A 14,472-nucleotide genomic window follows, 5' to 3' on the forward strand; every position below is an offset into this window, starting at 1 on the left:
CTTTATTATCTCAAATGTTTAGAGGAAAGTTAAAGGAGTGGACAAGAAAGTGTGAGAGGTCAGAACACGCAGTTTTATAAAAGCACAATGTGCTGATAGCACGTGTTGTTAGTGATGGTCAAATGCTCCACAGGCACAGTTGGACAGATGTTCATTCATGTTCCACGTATCACTGGGTCTCTTGTGCTTTCTGTCACATGGCATGCTTGTGCCTATTGCTGCCCACACAGCTGGTTGTGCACTCGGGCCTTTTCTGTCTATCAGCCTGAACATATGACATTGCCTAACATAACAAACAAAATGCCCCTTTTGTTTCTTAAGGCATGTCTGACTATGTCTGTCATCAGAATTATAAACTGTACAGATCTTTGCAACTAATAGGAGCGCTGTATTTAATTGTTTCTTTCTTAATTACGATGTGTACACTACCAGTCAAAAGTTTGGACACACTTTCTCAGTGGATTTAATGGGAAAGTGTGTCCAAACTTTTGACTGGTAGCGTATGTGGATTACACTGCATTGCTGTAGTAACAAAACAAAACATTATAAATCATGTAAAAAATTGCAGTGATATTACTTGATTTTCAGGCAGTGAAAAAATACAGTTTTGAAGTTGAAAATAGCAGGCTAATTGTTCAGATGTTTATGTTTTTCATATTTATGTAATTTAGACCTATTTTTGCAATCATTATATATAAAAAGGCAGTTCTTAATTATCTGACTGCCTTCATTCACTGATTAAAAAAAGTACCAATATTAAGTAATAGAGAAAATTGAGGATAAAATACATAGTTAAGCATTGTGGAATTAAATCAAATCAATGAAAAGATAATCAGAAACAATCTGACCACAATCCCAGTGAGGCCAGTGAAGATGCACAGCCCAAACAACCAACACCATTAGTAGCCAGTATGCAGCTTGCTGATTGCAACTGGCCAGTCAGCAAATAGGAAAAAATTAAATGAGGAGAGTGGTTTATATTTATGGTGACCCCTGCTTGTTTTGCATCGATACAATTTATTTGTATTTTATATTTCTGTATATATGTCTTTATATATTCTGCCCAACAAAATTAAATGGTTTTTCCCCAAAGGCGAAGGCTCTTTCTAAGTAAAAGTTGGATTACACTCACATTGAATCATAGTAACAGTAACATTGTGATACACTTAAACCGCATTCTGACCGACACATTAAGCAGAACTATTTACACAAGCTAAACATGAAAGTAACACACTGGGTTAAAAACTGATCTCACACTGGTCAGCCATCTTTGCCTTCTTCCCATTTCCTGGTGTTATGAAAATTATTTAATTCGATCTCAGAATAAATAGAAACAAAATATTTCCCAAAATGTCCAGTAATTGTATTTTTAACTGTATGTAACTCTGAAGTGCTGAAGTATGCCACTGCTTCAGTCTATTCATCCTATTCTTAAATAAGTACAGCGTATTTGCTTTGCAAATAGGAAGCTTGTGCTTTCCATTCAAACAGTGATCTTTGGTGTTGGTTACTGCGGAAAGCAGATACAAGTGAAGGTTATTATCTGGTATGCAGAAACTTGATGTTGAGAGTTACTCACGTGACACATGTTGTTCCCATTAACAAAACAGAACAGAAGTTGCCGCTAAAGGCTCTGACTATGCATTGCACAACCTCCGTTCTGGTTCCTCTGTCAAGCAGAGCTCAGCGGTTACCTGTTAAGGCTGTTTGTGCCTGAAACACTAAAGTATGGTGGTTTCGTCACATAGCAGCATAGAGTAGCTGACCTGTTTGTCGTCATTTAATACAAAAGCAGCACTCCAATTCAAATCAGCTTTCCTAAAAGATTAAAGTGATAAATTCTTTAAACTATACATGTTTGCAGCTTTTCTTTGTTTTTCCACTTATGTAAGCGTGCACAGACATCTTAATCCCATTTAGTAGCTTGATTTTTTTTTAAGCTGATGACAAGAGCAATATACCAAGGCAGACAAAATGGATATAAACTTCTGTTTGTAATTTTTTCCCTGGAGAGCCTCCTCCCCCACCATATGAGCAAGGAATCAGTACAATCGACATTGTTCTTTATGTCTAATGCAAGGCAGATGTGGCCGACATGCGGAGGTTCCCTCTGCAGTGCTTTTACAGCTTTTTGTCACTGTGATCTATGATTGTACTGGGATGATCGTTTCTAACTCTAGCATTAAAACCACTCAAGTTTTCTGTGACACTGAGTCAGGACAAATAATTGTTGCGACTTGGTTGTATATATTGCATATAAAGTCAATGATTAAATTATTTACCGAAAGTGGCCTAAAGATTGAAGTGTTGAAAATTTTGCCAGTTAAACCTAAACAAAGGCAGATAAATAAGTGACTGGTGTTTTTTCAGGAATCCCATAAGAAGGAAGTGGGAAAATTTTAAAGTTGAGACTGCACAACTTAAATAGACAGATATGCATTGCAGAAACAAACTCCTGAGGTGCATTGTGCAATAGCTATCTGAAGACTGCCTAAAATCATCCTGATGAAGCACTGAATTCAAATAGTCTAAGTGAAACAAACAATTCTGCAATAGTCCCAAGTTAATAGTAAAAGGTGCTATTTAGTTGGTAAACCGGTGACCAGGTAAAATAAAAAGAAAAAAAAACATAAAAAAAGGAAAAGGTTAGGATAATAATGATCTTCATTGAGAACTTCATTACTAAATATTATTGCTAAGGCAAAACTACTTGATAAATAGTGTCATACAGAGTAAAGAGAGCATTTTCAGGAATTTAGAAATAATTATGAACAACATTAATATGCATTAAAAATGCCACTGTCTCCTTGTTGGGAGGATGAAGAAGTTTCTGTTTGTTTCTGCTCCTGCTAGATGAAAAACTTTTTGTTCCTTGACATTTACTGTGATTACGAAGACATACACGTTTTAGCATGATGTGTAAATGACACATTTGTACACTAAATGTATGGGTGAATGAAAGAGTTTTAACGGATGACTCAGTGAATGGCAAGCTGACAAAAGTTTAGAGATGACAAAATTCGAGTTCTTCTTGTAGACAACACCGGCATGAGTAACTCAGGGGATAAACCCCACCTCTACACATTTCTGATACAACTCGTTTACCTGGTATTCTGGGAAAACTACAAACACTCGCATGCAAAACACCATGCTGGCATGTGTTGCTTTTGTCTGCTGAAACCAGCCTGTTCTGCTTTATGTTAACAAATCCAGTTTAAACACCTTATGAAGGAGAAGACAGCAACTTTAATTTTGTGTTATATGTTTACAAAATCCACCAAAGTGCTTTCTCTAAACAGAACAGAGTGTCATAGATCAAATGGGCTAACCTCTCCTCCACTGCCACTACATGGGGGTGTTTCCCAGAACAGGTCGATCCTGAACATCTAAATGAAACCTCCCAATCTTGGACTTTTATCTTTTCACCTGTTCAGTCAATGCAGTCTGAAAATAAAGTATGCCTGGCTTGGAGGCTTCCTAAGCAAAGCTCACACAGAGAGTCTAAACTTTCTTTGTGCCTTCAAGCTGCATCACATGGAGACTTAAGAAATGAGCTCCTGAACGTAGAAACCCAGTGACCTGCCCCCAACTCCTTGCAGTGCTATGTTTCTCCCTCCTACCACCTCTCGCTCTCTTTTCCTCTTTTCCCCTCCAACCCTGTCGACAATGCAACAGTCAATATATCTGACTAACTTGATGAACTGTGCTCGGAGCAAAGTTAATTTCTTTCTGAGTGCACGGTAGTCATGGTGACCATCTTATGAGTGCTTCAAAGCCCATCTGGTCTAAACATTACACAGCTCGACTGAGTGCAGAATAGTCTACGTTGCCTTGCTGTGCACTTCTGCTTTATACAAACTGATCACACAGAAATACGTGAAATGACCAAAAGGTTTTAATACTTACATGTTTTTCAAAACTGTGCACTTAGTTGTTGGAAATTAAGTGCTGGGAGCACAGAACTAAAGGTAAAGTCAACCCTCTAACTATAGCACTACAGTCACAAAATTTTAACAAGCACCAGGCCATGTGTCCTGACTGAAACCTTAAACCTGTTTCCTCTTCCCAACGCTAGATGGCAGACATGTGAATCGGCCATCAACAATCGGCCACCGCGTCAACATTCGGTCGCAGTCATCACCGCACTGAGCTCGACTGATCACTCCTGCTGCTGGAAATATGTAGCAAATCTATGAAATGTTGTGCGAAACTTTTTGAATGATATGCTATGAGGAAGTAATTTGAATGAGTTGTTTAGTGTCCAATCAAGCTCTTCTTATCAATACCAATAATAGAGATAATAGGAGAACAAAATGATCCTTTCAGTAACATCATGTAACTAACCAAGACTCTGAGGCCAGGTTTCATTCAAAATGATCTGATGATGTTGAAAAAGAAAAGAGAGAAAAAAAGACATACAAGAAACACACACACACACCAATACACACTCAAAGATTATGTTAGAGTGTAACACTTTTATGAATGTACAGGGGTTTATTTTGTGAAATTACAATGGAAATATTCAAAACTTTATTTTAAGACATTAGAAAATGTTACTTGTATCTTTATTCCATTGTTTGGAACCAAAAAATTGAGCAGACATTACAGCAAAGTTTCAACATGGAACATTACCCTGATTTCTGTGATCACAGCAGATCATTTTGAACAATTATGTGCCGAATGAATAAGCGATGAGACCTGGTGGTTATTTCACGTATTTCTGTAAGATCAGGGCGATTCTGCCAGTGCTTTACTTGTGGCACATACTCAGAAACTCACATTTGCTCTTGTGCAACACAGCAGTAAACTTGCATTATGGTCGTGTAACTTTAGGAAGTGAAGGTGCAATGAATGAATCCAGAGAAGATTTCTTTTCCAGTTCATATGTGAAATGTGAGAAGAAATTCAGTCACAAATCCCAGTGAGGTGCACAAAATTGTAAGTTTACATGAACACATTTTTTTAAATCTCTATCTTGCACAATTCACATCCAAAAAGTGAACAGAGAGACCAAAGAAATGAAGGATAGCATGGCTGTCAAGAATCGTAAAAAATTAGCTGTAATTTGAAACATTTTAAATTATTAGAAAACTATTCTACACGTTTAATACATTTAGGCTGCTAAACTAAAGTCAACTTTAACAACCTAAAAGTTTAAATATCCATTGGCATCAAAATATTTGTTAGTGGTGCCCATCATAACTTTAAATAATAAATAATTGCCATTTGAAAAGTGGTGAAATATGGTGACAGTCTTTAATCAGTGATTTCTGAGAAACGCAACCTGCTGACTTTGCTAAGCTTCCTCTTTCCCTTCATTGAGTAAGAGGCATGTGACTTTCATTGACCAAAAATCACAAATCCTCCTGAGTGAGGGATATTTTTTATTTTTTATTACTCCTGTGAAACGGCCAAAGGAGTCCTTTGTTTAATCTTAAGAATTAAATGAGAAATAAAAGCAATGAAAATCTGTTTTTTTTTACCATTGCGTTAAAGTAAACACATTATGTCAAATGTTGCACTTTGTTAGATAAACAGTAATAAAATTTTCCTGCTAATTTGAGCTGTAAAGCAAAGCAAATTTTATGTTTTTCTGCACCGTAGCTTTATATGCAGCTCCCGCATTTGTAGAATGTTTTAGGAAGTGTCTTTTCCAGAGAATTATTGTTTGAATATGTTTCTTATCACATCCACAAGTTTTTGTTCATTCAGAATCATAGCAATAAAAACACTGACAGGTTTGCAATTTAGATACATATATGGATCCAAATTGGTCTGGCTGACTTTAAGCTCGATAGCTCACATTAACCCAGCTGCTGCACTTGTACATTCCACTCAGGAAACCTTATATTGAGTCCAAGTCCTTCAAAGTAGTAAATGATGTCATTCAGGGCGTTTGGTTGGTTATGCTTCAAGATCACAATCAGGACCAGCTGTCTGTGTGTTTTTTTGGAGACAACAGGGGCCTATGGGACCTTAGGGACACCTCCAACCAGCAAAACGATTCGTATCCGACATCCATTTTAAAAGACACTATGTCTTATGGACGTCTTTTAGATTTTGCTGTGACAGCAGTTTTTCATTTCTTTGTTGGGGCATTAACTACTAAAATCATTTAGTCAGATATTGATCAACATCTGACACATTGTTTTAGCAGAAAATACATTTTGACAGCTATTTTTCACAATGACTGTCTGAGGTCGAACCTCTTGGTATGCGCCTTCATCATCGTTGATTTGACCTAACTGGAACTGATGGGTCTCTATACATTTTGATGGTAAAAACTTAGCAAAGGTCAGAGTTTAGTAAAAGGTTGGGTCACTTTTTACTATATTTGCGAGGACTGTATACTTTCAAGAGATCTAAGTTTAATTTTAATTAGTAAAGGTTCATAAAAATCTTTAGAAAGCCAATATCTTCAATAAATAATTGCTGTAAAGCAGTTGAGCATAATAAGGTAACACTGTGCCCTATTGGTCGTGTTTGACAAGACCACCAGGATGTGTGCCCAGATTGGTGTTTCATATACGTGTTAAGGCTTTCTTCTTGAAACCATGGAAATATTGCAATTTTGGTTTGTTTTTCTGAAACTTTCAAGAAACCTATGAGATTACATTTTAATCCAATAATCTGCTTCTTTTTAAAAGGCCTTCGCCCAGACTTTGTGAAAAGACGTAAAAAAAAAACTTCCTGGTTGCAGTCTTGCTACGTTCTCAGGAATAAACTGTGCTTCGACTGTGGTTTTTCACTAATAGAATCATAAACAGGAATAGTAATCATTGAAGAACGATGTCTAAGCTTAGGAGGAGCAACCTGGTGAGAAATGGCTAGAGATGCTCTTCGCTTTGGGGCAGTTACGTAACATCGCACTTGCCTCTCTCCCCGCGGAATGCCAGGATAGTGTTTGTAAACAGAACGGCCATGTGCGTGTACTCACGTGGAGGAAGCTTTTGAGTTGCTGCCCTCGCTGTCTCACCCATGAGGTAAACCCTGACATCGATACAGGCTCACACGGCCAGCAACACTCCCTCCAGCCCTGCGCCACTCAAACAGAGCCTTATCACTCCCCCCCCCCCCATATTTACGCCTCAGCTCGGCTAACAACCTACAGCTTCATAGAAGAGGAAGACAACAAGCCGTATTTGGAAGTCATAGGGTATGGCATGTGGTGTGGCAATTACAGATAACATTTTGTATCCAAGACTCATAAAAGTATCATTACTGGTTTACAATGTCAGCTGACTACCTAACCTGTCCCAAGCCACGGATACACACAGTTTCTTTGACAACATAAGGAACCCATGGGTGCAAGGGCCCCAGATTCCAAAAGGAATCTGGATCTAGTTTGGTACGAATTTCATACCTAATATATTTTACTCACATGGCTTTTATTAGAAGATATTTTATAAAGCACAGACATTCTTGGACGTAACCTACAGGAATAGAGGATCCCTCTCTCAAAGGACATTTCGGTGCTTTCTGTATCTTTCAGCACTGATTGCTGCATAAAACATGTATAAACTTTCCACTAATGGTTATACTGATGCAGATGTTGCAAAAAAATGACACAATGACACTAAACTTAATATTTATATCAAAACTGTGCAGAGATATGTGAGAATAAAACAGTTAGTTATGGGCAGAAATATAAAAAAAAAATCAGTTAGCAGTTCACCGTTGATGGTGCGACCTGTGCAAATGTGTAAACTAAACATGCAGGCAAACAATATCATAGCACTGTGACTCCATTGCAGAGGCAATAGCTTGTGGTTTGCAGCTTCTCTCTTGTTCGCCATAGAAAAACAACCCCCAATAGCACACAACAGGGAAATCAATATTTGTAAAAATCAATACAACTCTCAGTATCTCGCCATTTTGTCTTGAGGAAGCAGTTGAGCTATGACCAGCAAGGAGGTTGTGCAGTGTAAAATGTCTAACCTGTAACTATCCTTGTTTTTATGTCCTTTGTGCAACAGCCCCTGGGTGGAAAAATGATATGTGGGTTGGACAGAGCAGGGTCAGAGGTGAGGGCTTGGGTACGGGCTTGGGCATTGTAAGTGGACAGCATTGTTGTAGAACGCTATGGCAACTGGACATTTATCCCAAAGGTGATATTGTCTTTGCCCGGGGAGTGACTTAAAGGGGGCTTACAGCCATGAAGAAGAAGCAATCCAACCGCGCGGCTTTATCTGTAGGTGTGGAGAGATGAGAGAAGCTATGTGCATGTGATTGATCTATATGGCCCTTCCCCCACCCAGCCCCCCGTAGCCCTAATAATGCTCTGGTGCCTTTTCAGTTACTGATGTAAGAGCAGACATGTAGACACAGAAGAGAAAAGCTCTTGTCTGAATCTGATTTTTACTTTTAGATAAGGAGAAGCATTTTAAATAAAAAAATCCTGCACATAGAGTGGCTTAAGGGAAATACAAGCTACATACCTACATAGTTTTTATGAATAAAATGTTCTTAGCAGGCAATGTTCTGGGTTAGATTCAGTTTATCCAAACAATGTGGTAATGTAGTTCTTCTATATGACCATTTAACAAGACATTGTCTGATGTTTCTAAATATGGTTGTGGGTCAGTAGGATGACTGAAACACACCCACATGTATATATCCTAGTGTGATCACATGCGACCCCTGGATCACCTGATCTAAAGCAGTCACAACATATTCTACGATAGAGATCTTCCTAGCTCGAGCACACATGTTGACACTCCATGGTCAATGACCATATTAGCCATATCAAAACACAGCCATCCCATTGCCTTGTTTTGTTTGTTTTTTCACCATAAATGTCTGAATGAAAGTTTGACAAAAAAACATTATTGTTACTAAAATAGGACTCCATTAAGCGTTGTTTGTTTTTAGAGCTTTTTCTTTTTCTGTTTTGTTATTTCTGATTTATTCAGAAGAAGAAAATAAACACTGTCTTATGTTCCTCTTTTCCTTCTTATCTTAAAACCATCTTTAACCGTGCTCCTCCAGCACCGAGAATACAAAAAGGTCTCCTTTTGTAGCAGATGGTTTCTGATCATTCAAAGCTAATTGTGCTGCCAAGTCAAAATGCCCAGTTAAATGCCGATGAGTCCTTCCTACCTTCAAGGTTTTTACTTTACTCTGTGACCTGAAGCCATGCTGTTGCAATATTTTGACTGCAGTTAGTGGAATACACAAATCCCAATATGCAGACTCCACAGGAGATGTGTTGTATCCTAATAGCCCATTCAGATGTTGATCTTAGAGTAGCTTTTGATGCACTTACAAAAAGAAAACAACTAACAACTACTTTGCTATTTGTATATTCAAATGAGGTTTTATGACATATATGCATTTTCATTCTTCTGTCATTTATTTGACTGTAAGAATATCTAGGTGATCATCTCATTGTTTTGTGCTTTGCTAATTAAATAGCTAACCATTCAAGTTTTTCTTTGCGTATAAGCTTACTGTTCTGTAAGCTACAAACAGGTTCTAGTTTGTTTTTTTTTTTCATTTGTAAATATTTGTTTCCACAAGAGCACCTCAGCATAATTTGTCTGCTTTAATGCAACAAATATATGTGTTTGTTGATATCCTGTTACTTAAAGTTCAGCCAACTTTTAAGAGGAAAACTGTTTCAGTTGTTCCTCTGTGGCAACAACTTCTGTTAACCCTCCAGGTTAGTTCAAACAAAAAAAAAAAAAAAAAAAAAAAAAAGAAGAAGGAAGAAAAGAGAAAAATCTGCTGCAAAATTAACATTCTTGTTCCCTTCAGTTAATGGTGTGGTAGGATAGAGTTTCATGTCCCTCTGAGCTCCCTGACCTTGCCTGTCTTCCTGACGCTTTGCCACCTCAATTCTCCTGTCTTTTGCTCCACCTTGGGATTCGTCTTTGTGTCTGTGTGTCATTTAGTGGTGAAAGCATTAAAGGCTGATTCATAGAGATGCACAAAGCCACAAGCTATTCCTGCTCTACTACCGTACAGATACTACGCGTTCAGTGACAGACATGTCCAGGTTGGACTTTTACTCTGCCACATTTAATCCCTCTGAACAACAAGCACAGACAAAACAATGGATAAGAAGCCAAAAGGCTTCAGAGGGTCTGAATCTGGATCTGAATACATTTATTTATAAAGACATATATCCTTGCTCTGTAATAGATTCATATAAATGTCAATAACACATATATACCACTTAGCCTAACACATATTTAAGATTTTTTTTTAAATATTTGCAGTAGGTTGAAATGTTAAGGAATAGCTTCGTACAGACATTTAAATTTAGCATCAAGAAAAACTCATGAACAAGCAGTGTTAGTACACCATTTTTTTTAAATGCAGTCAAAAGCAGCAAGAATGTGGAGTGAATACAGGACACACAAGAGGACATGGGCAGTGTCTTTAAATTTTAGCCGGCAACAAAATAAAAAAAAAAAGAGAGAGAGAACAGAAAGAAAGAAAATTGTCAGCCATGTTGGAGTAGCTTTATCTAATATCCCCTCATTATGTTGGCTCTTGCTTTTTTTTTTTTACGGTGGGGGATATCTGCTGTGCCTCACCTGACACACACATACACACACACACAGAAAGAAAAGACTAAAAATGCAACCAAGGTTACGGGGGTAAAGGGTCAACACAGGATTAATAAACTGAGCAAATTCTCACCTTCTTTCTATGTCCCTCCACTTTGTAGAAATTCCAACAAACCGTCTGGATCTTCTCTTCAACAAATCCTAAAGGGCAGCCATCTTGCCTCCTTCTGTTCTATGAAACAGTCTATCCTCCACATCAATATTCATGGAAACCAGTCTGACGTTGGCTCTCATCATCAGGAGAAGCCCGGGTGTCGCTGTTTTGCCGGCCTGAGAAGCACACTCATGTGTGACTCTGGTTTAAGTCAGCAGTAGCGCAAAAGATGTAGTTAGAGCTTAGAAGGAAGAGCCTTGCTTTGGTGACAAACTCAAATAATCACAAAATCACTTTCCTGCTGAGTCCTTCTCACACAAAGAGACAGGTTTTCTTTCCCCCCTTCAGCTCCCTCTTTTTTTCTTCTTCCCTCAGCCGTACACAATAGTGAACACTATGATGGCTACTCTCAAGCACTGGAGTGGATTTTTGTGAACAGGGCAGGACTCCACCCCCAATGCACTTTTTGTTGAATATTGCTGGTCTCAACTGTCTGACTGAACCAGAGTAGAAGCTGCCTCCACCCCCTTCCTTTTCTCAGACAGGAAGCCAAGTGACTCAGGGTTTTTCCCTCCGTTTTCTCAAAGTCTATCTTGACTTCTTTATTTTTTTTTTTCAGTCATAGGTTACAGAACTTCCGTTTTGGTGTAATAGTGCGTCTTTCTGAGAACATTACAGCAACAATCACACGCAGCCAGCCAGTTTAGAGTCCTTTCCAACGACCACTTCTTATTTTGGCTGTCCTTGGCCGGCCGGCTGGCTGGCTGGCTCATTTTTAGAGTGGGGAGCAAGAAAGCACTGCAGTTTGTGTACAGGCAGCATACTTTACTTCATTCCTCTGCCAGAACCCACCTCCTGTTGACACTGGCCACGTGGGCTTGAAAGAGATAGAGAAAGCAGTGTGAAAGAGAAAAGGGCTGAGAGGGATTCAAATGACAAATTTAACCCTGGAAAGTTGTTGCAATAATGTAATTAAAAATGTGTTATAATGGGGCAAATTCTAAACATTTAGTCTATTGGTTTGGTTTTGGTTTGTAGGTCTATTTCATGCAGGGCTGTTAAGTCCGAGGTTCTGGTTGCCACACGTGTTGTCTTTCTTCTTCTTTTTTTTTCTTTTTGGTTGACCTTTGACATTGAAGGTCACAAACATAATCTGAACATGTGGTCACAGCTACAACCAAAGTGCTCTATAGTCAGTGGCCTTTTACATTTGTATTTGCTATTTAATTCCTCCATTACGAACAGGTGGGTCTTCTTTAAATATAATCTGCTTTAAGCTGTGTTCCAGGCTTAAAAGGAGACCCCACCTCTTTCCCACCAGCCCCTGCTTTGCTGCAGTGACATTTGTTGACTCAATACTTTCAGGCTCAGAGCAGAAAAGGAGATTTGTTTTTACACAGAATGGGGGAGGGGAAGAGACAGAGAGGAAGGAGGAGTCACTTCTGACTGCGAGACAGATTAGACTCTTTTACATGGTATTTCTATATATAACTTCAATGTGTTTGACACCTTAATGTACAGATATCTTTAGATGACTGCTGTTGGGATGCAGTCAGATTGGCTTCCTAATGTTTGTAAGAACAGCCCATTGGTCAACTTTCCAATAAAAATAAGAATGTAAAAGAAGGTCTGGTGCAGAAATAATGTATACAATGTGAATATCAGTAAGGGTGGACATATAACAGTCTGTTTGAATTGTAGTTTTTCTTGTGTTTTTGTTATTTGCATTGATTCAGCAGGTAATGTGAACTGCAGCAGACTCCAACTAATGATTAAAGAGCTGAGTTAAAGTCCCAGGATAAGTTAGGAGTATCTTAAGAATTACTGAAAGAAGTACTGCATTTTGCCTGTTTTGAATTGTCAATGGAAATGCCTGAAAACGGGCATGAGACCTGCCACTACCATCGGGGTGATGGTACTGAAGAGTACTTCTAATCAGTGCTGCAGGGCTTTCAGTACTTATTTGGACTGGTTAGTTTCCTTCCATTTCCCTTCTCCCTCAGACTGATGCTTAAAACAAGAAAGTGAGTTTGATTAATGTTTGTTGTCTATTTACAATGAAAATACTACATGTCTCTTTGCTCAGTTAGTTAATCAACTTTTTTTGTTGTTGTTGAATTAAGGTTTTGTTTTTTGGTTCAGTTTTCTTTGTTTTTTCCATTTTCAGTGACAAGAAGCAAACAACAGTGGACTACTTTCCCAGCAGACTGCAGACAGATAAAGTTAACAAATACAGATGCAATCTATAATGATTGGGTCAAGCAGTTCAAAAGACTGTCACTTTGCAGCTCCAAAACACTAAATGAATAAACTATTGTTGCCTATTGCAGCAACACACTCTGCCTAATTTATGTGTAATTTTAATCTATATTTGCACATGTTTTATTAGGGTCCGAGCCATACTTATTATTATTATTGTTATACAATAATAATAATAATAATAATAATAATAATAATAATAATAATAATAATAATAATAATAATAATAATAATATTTGATTACATTTCTATTATATGTTTCTGCTGACAGCAGCCAAAGTGTTATACAGTTAATCCATGATTAATTCACTCCACATTCATAGTTGGTGGTAAGTTACATGTAGCTGGTCTGAGGCTGACTGATGGAAACATGGCAGCCAATCAGCGACGAAGAGCCTCTCCGACCATTCAAACACATTCATACATCAGCGAAATCGACACTGGAAGCAAGATGGGTGAAGTCTTTTGCCCAAGGACATAGCGATAGATTGACTGGGATGAGCAGGACTGGAACCCCCTAACGTATAGTAGACAACCTTGTCTGCACCTGAGCTGCCACAAATGTAGGCAGGTGGAGAAAGTTTCCTGTGCAATCTTTTTTTTTTTCTTACAAAATTATATGTAGATGACACATCATTTAGGCTGATCTATTTCAGCTCAAATGGGTTTAAGTGTGATTAGAATGACCTAATTTCCCGTTTGTTCACATCAATAGCAGTTTTTTACCTCCGCCAAGGAGGTTATGTTTTTGCCGGCATTTATCTGTTTGTCTGTCTGTCTGTCTGTGTGCAACATAACTCAAAAAGTTATGAAGGGATTTTCATTAAATTTTCAGGACTTGTTGGAAATGTGAAAAGGAAGAACTGATTTAATTTTGGTGGTGATCCGGATCACCGTTTGGATCCAGGAACTTTTAAAGACCTTGGCAGAGGTTTGCGCTCTCTGAGTGTTTTTCTAGTTTAGGAAGTGTGTTTGAAAAATGAGACTTTACAAAAATTGTTCTGAACATATCTTTTGCTAAATGTGATTTTTTTTAAATGACAGGTTTTTCTTTCATTTCAAAATGAAGAAAAATCCTGTCAGGTCACAGTTCAGTTGATGGGGCACTTCTTTGACCTATAACCGAAACCTCAAACTAGCCAGTTTACTCTGCAGATGTTTGATGCAGAAATAATTTAAAAGATGTGAATACCAGTAAAGGTGGACACATAACAGACAGTTTGTCACCAAGTCTCAGATAGTTCCTGCAGAAATTAGCAGCAACCAAAAACATCACCAACGCATAATGAAGATAATCCTTACCTGTTGTGTCAGTATTTGGTAGATGTTTGCTAAGAACATCATCTACCAATGATGTAATATGTGTTCTGTGTTTAGCCCCCCTGAAACAGAAAATTTGCAGGTTTCGCTTCACAGGAAATGTACTCCTGCAACGTCGTCTTTTCACCTATTAACACTTTTTGCTACGTGTATCATCAGCAGTCAGGCAGGAGCTCCCCGCTGAGCTGCTTTGTAAGAATTGTAAAGCAAGCTGCTGTTAATACA

General features: G+C 38.2%; 1 protein-coding gene across 1 annotated transcript in view; it reads right to left on the reverse strand.

Annotated features, from left to right (window-relative positions):
* The window catches only part of tet2 (tet methylcytosine dioxygenase 2), a 29,956-nt gene extending 18,959 nt beyond the window's left edge, over window positions 1-10,997 (reverse strand). The window contains exon 1 of the mRNA XM_079264496.1: window positions 10,648-10,997. The gene's annotated coding sequence lies outside the window, so the exon portion shown is untranslated. The remainder of the gene's footprint in view (window positions 1-10,647) is intronic.
* Between the last annotated feature and the right edge of the window lie 3,475 nt (window positions 10,998-14,472).

Source organism: Telmatherina bonti, assembly GCF_933228915.1.
Source record: "Telmatherina bonti genome assembly, chromosome: 3".
NCBI classification, from domain to species: domain Eukaryota; kingdom Metazoa; phylum Chordata; class Actinopteri; order Atheriniformes; family Telmatherinidae; genus Telmatherina; species Telmatherina bonti.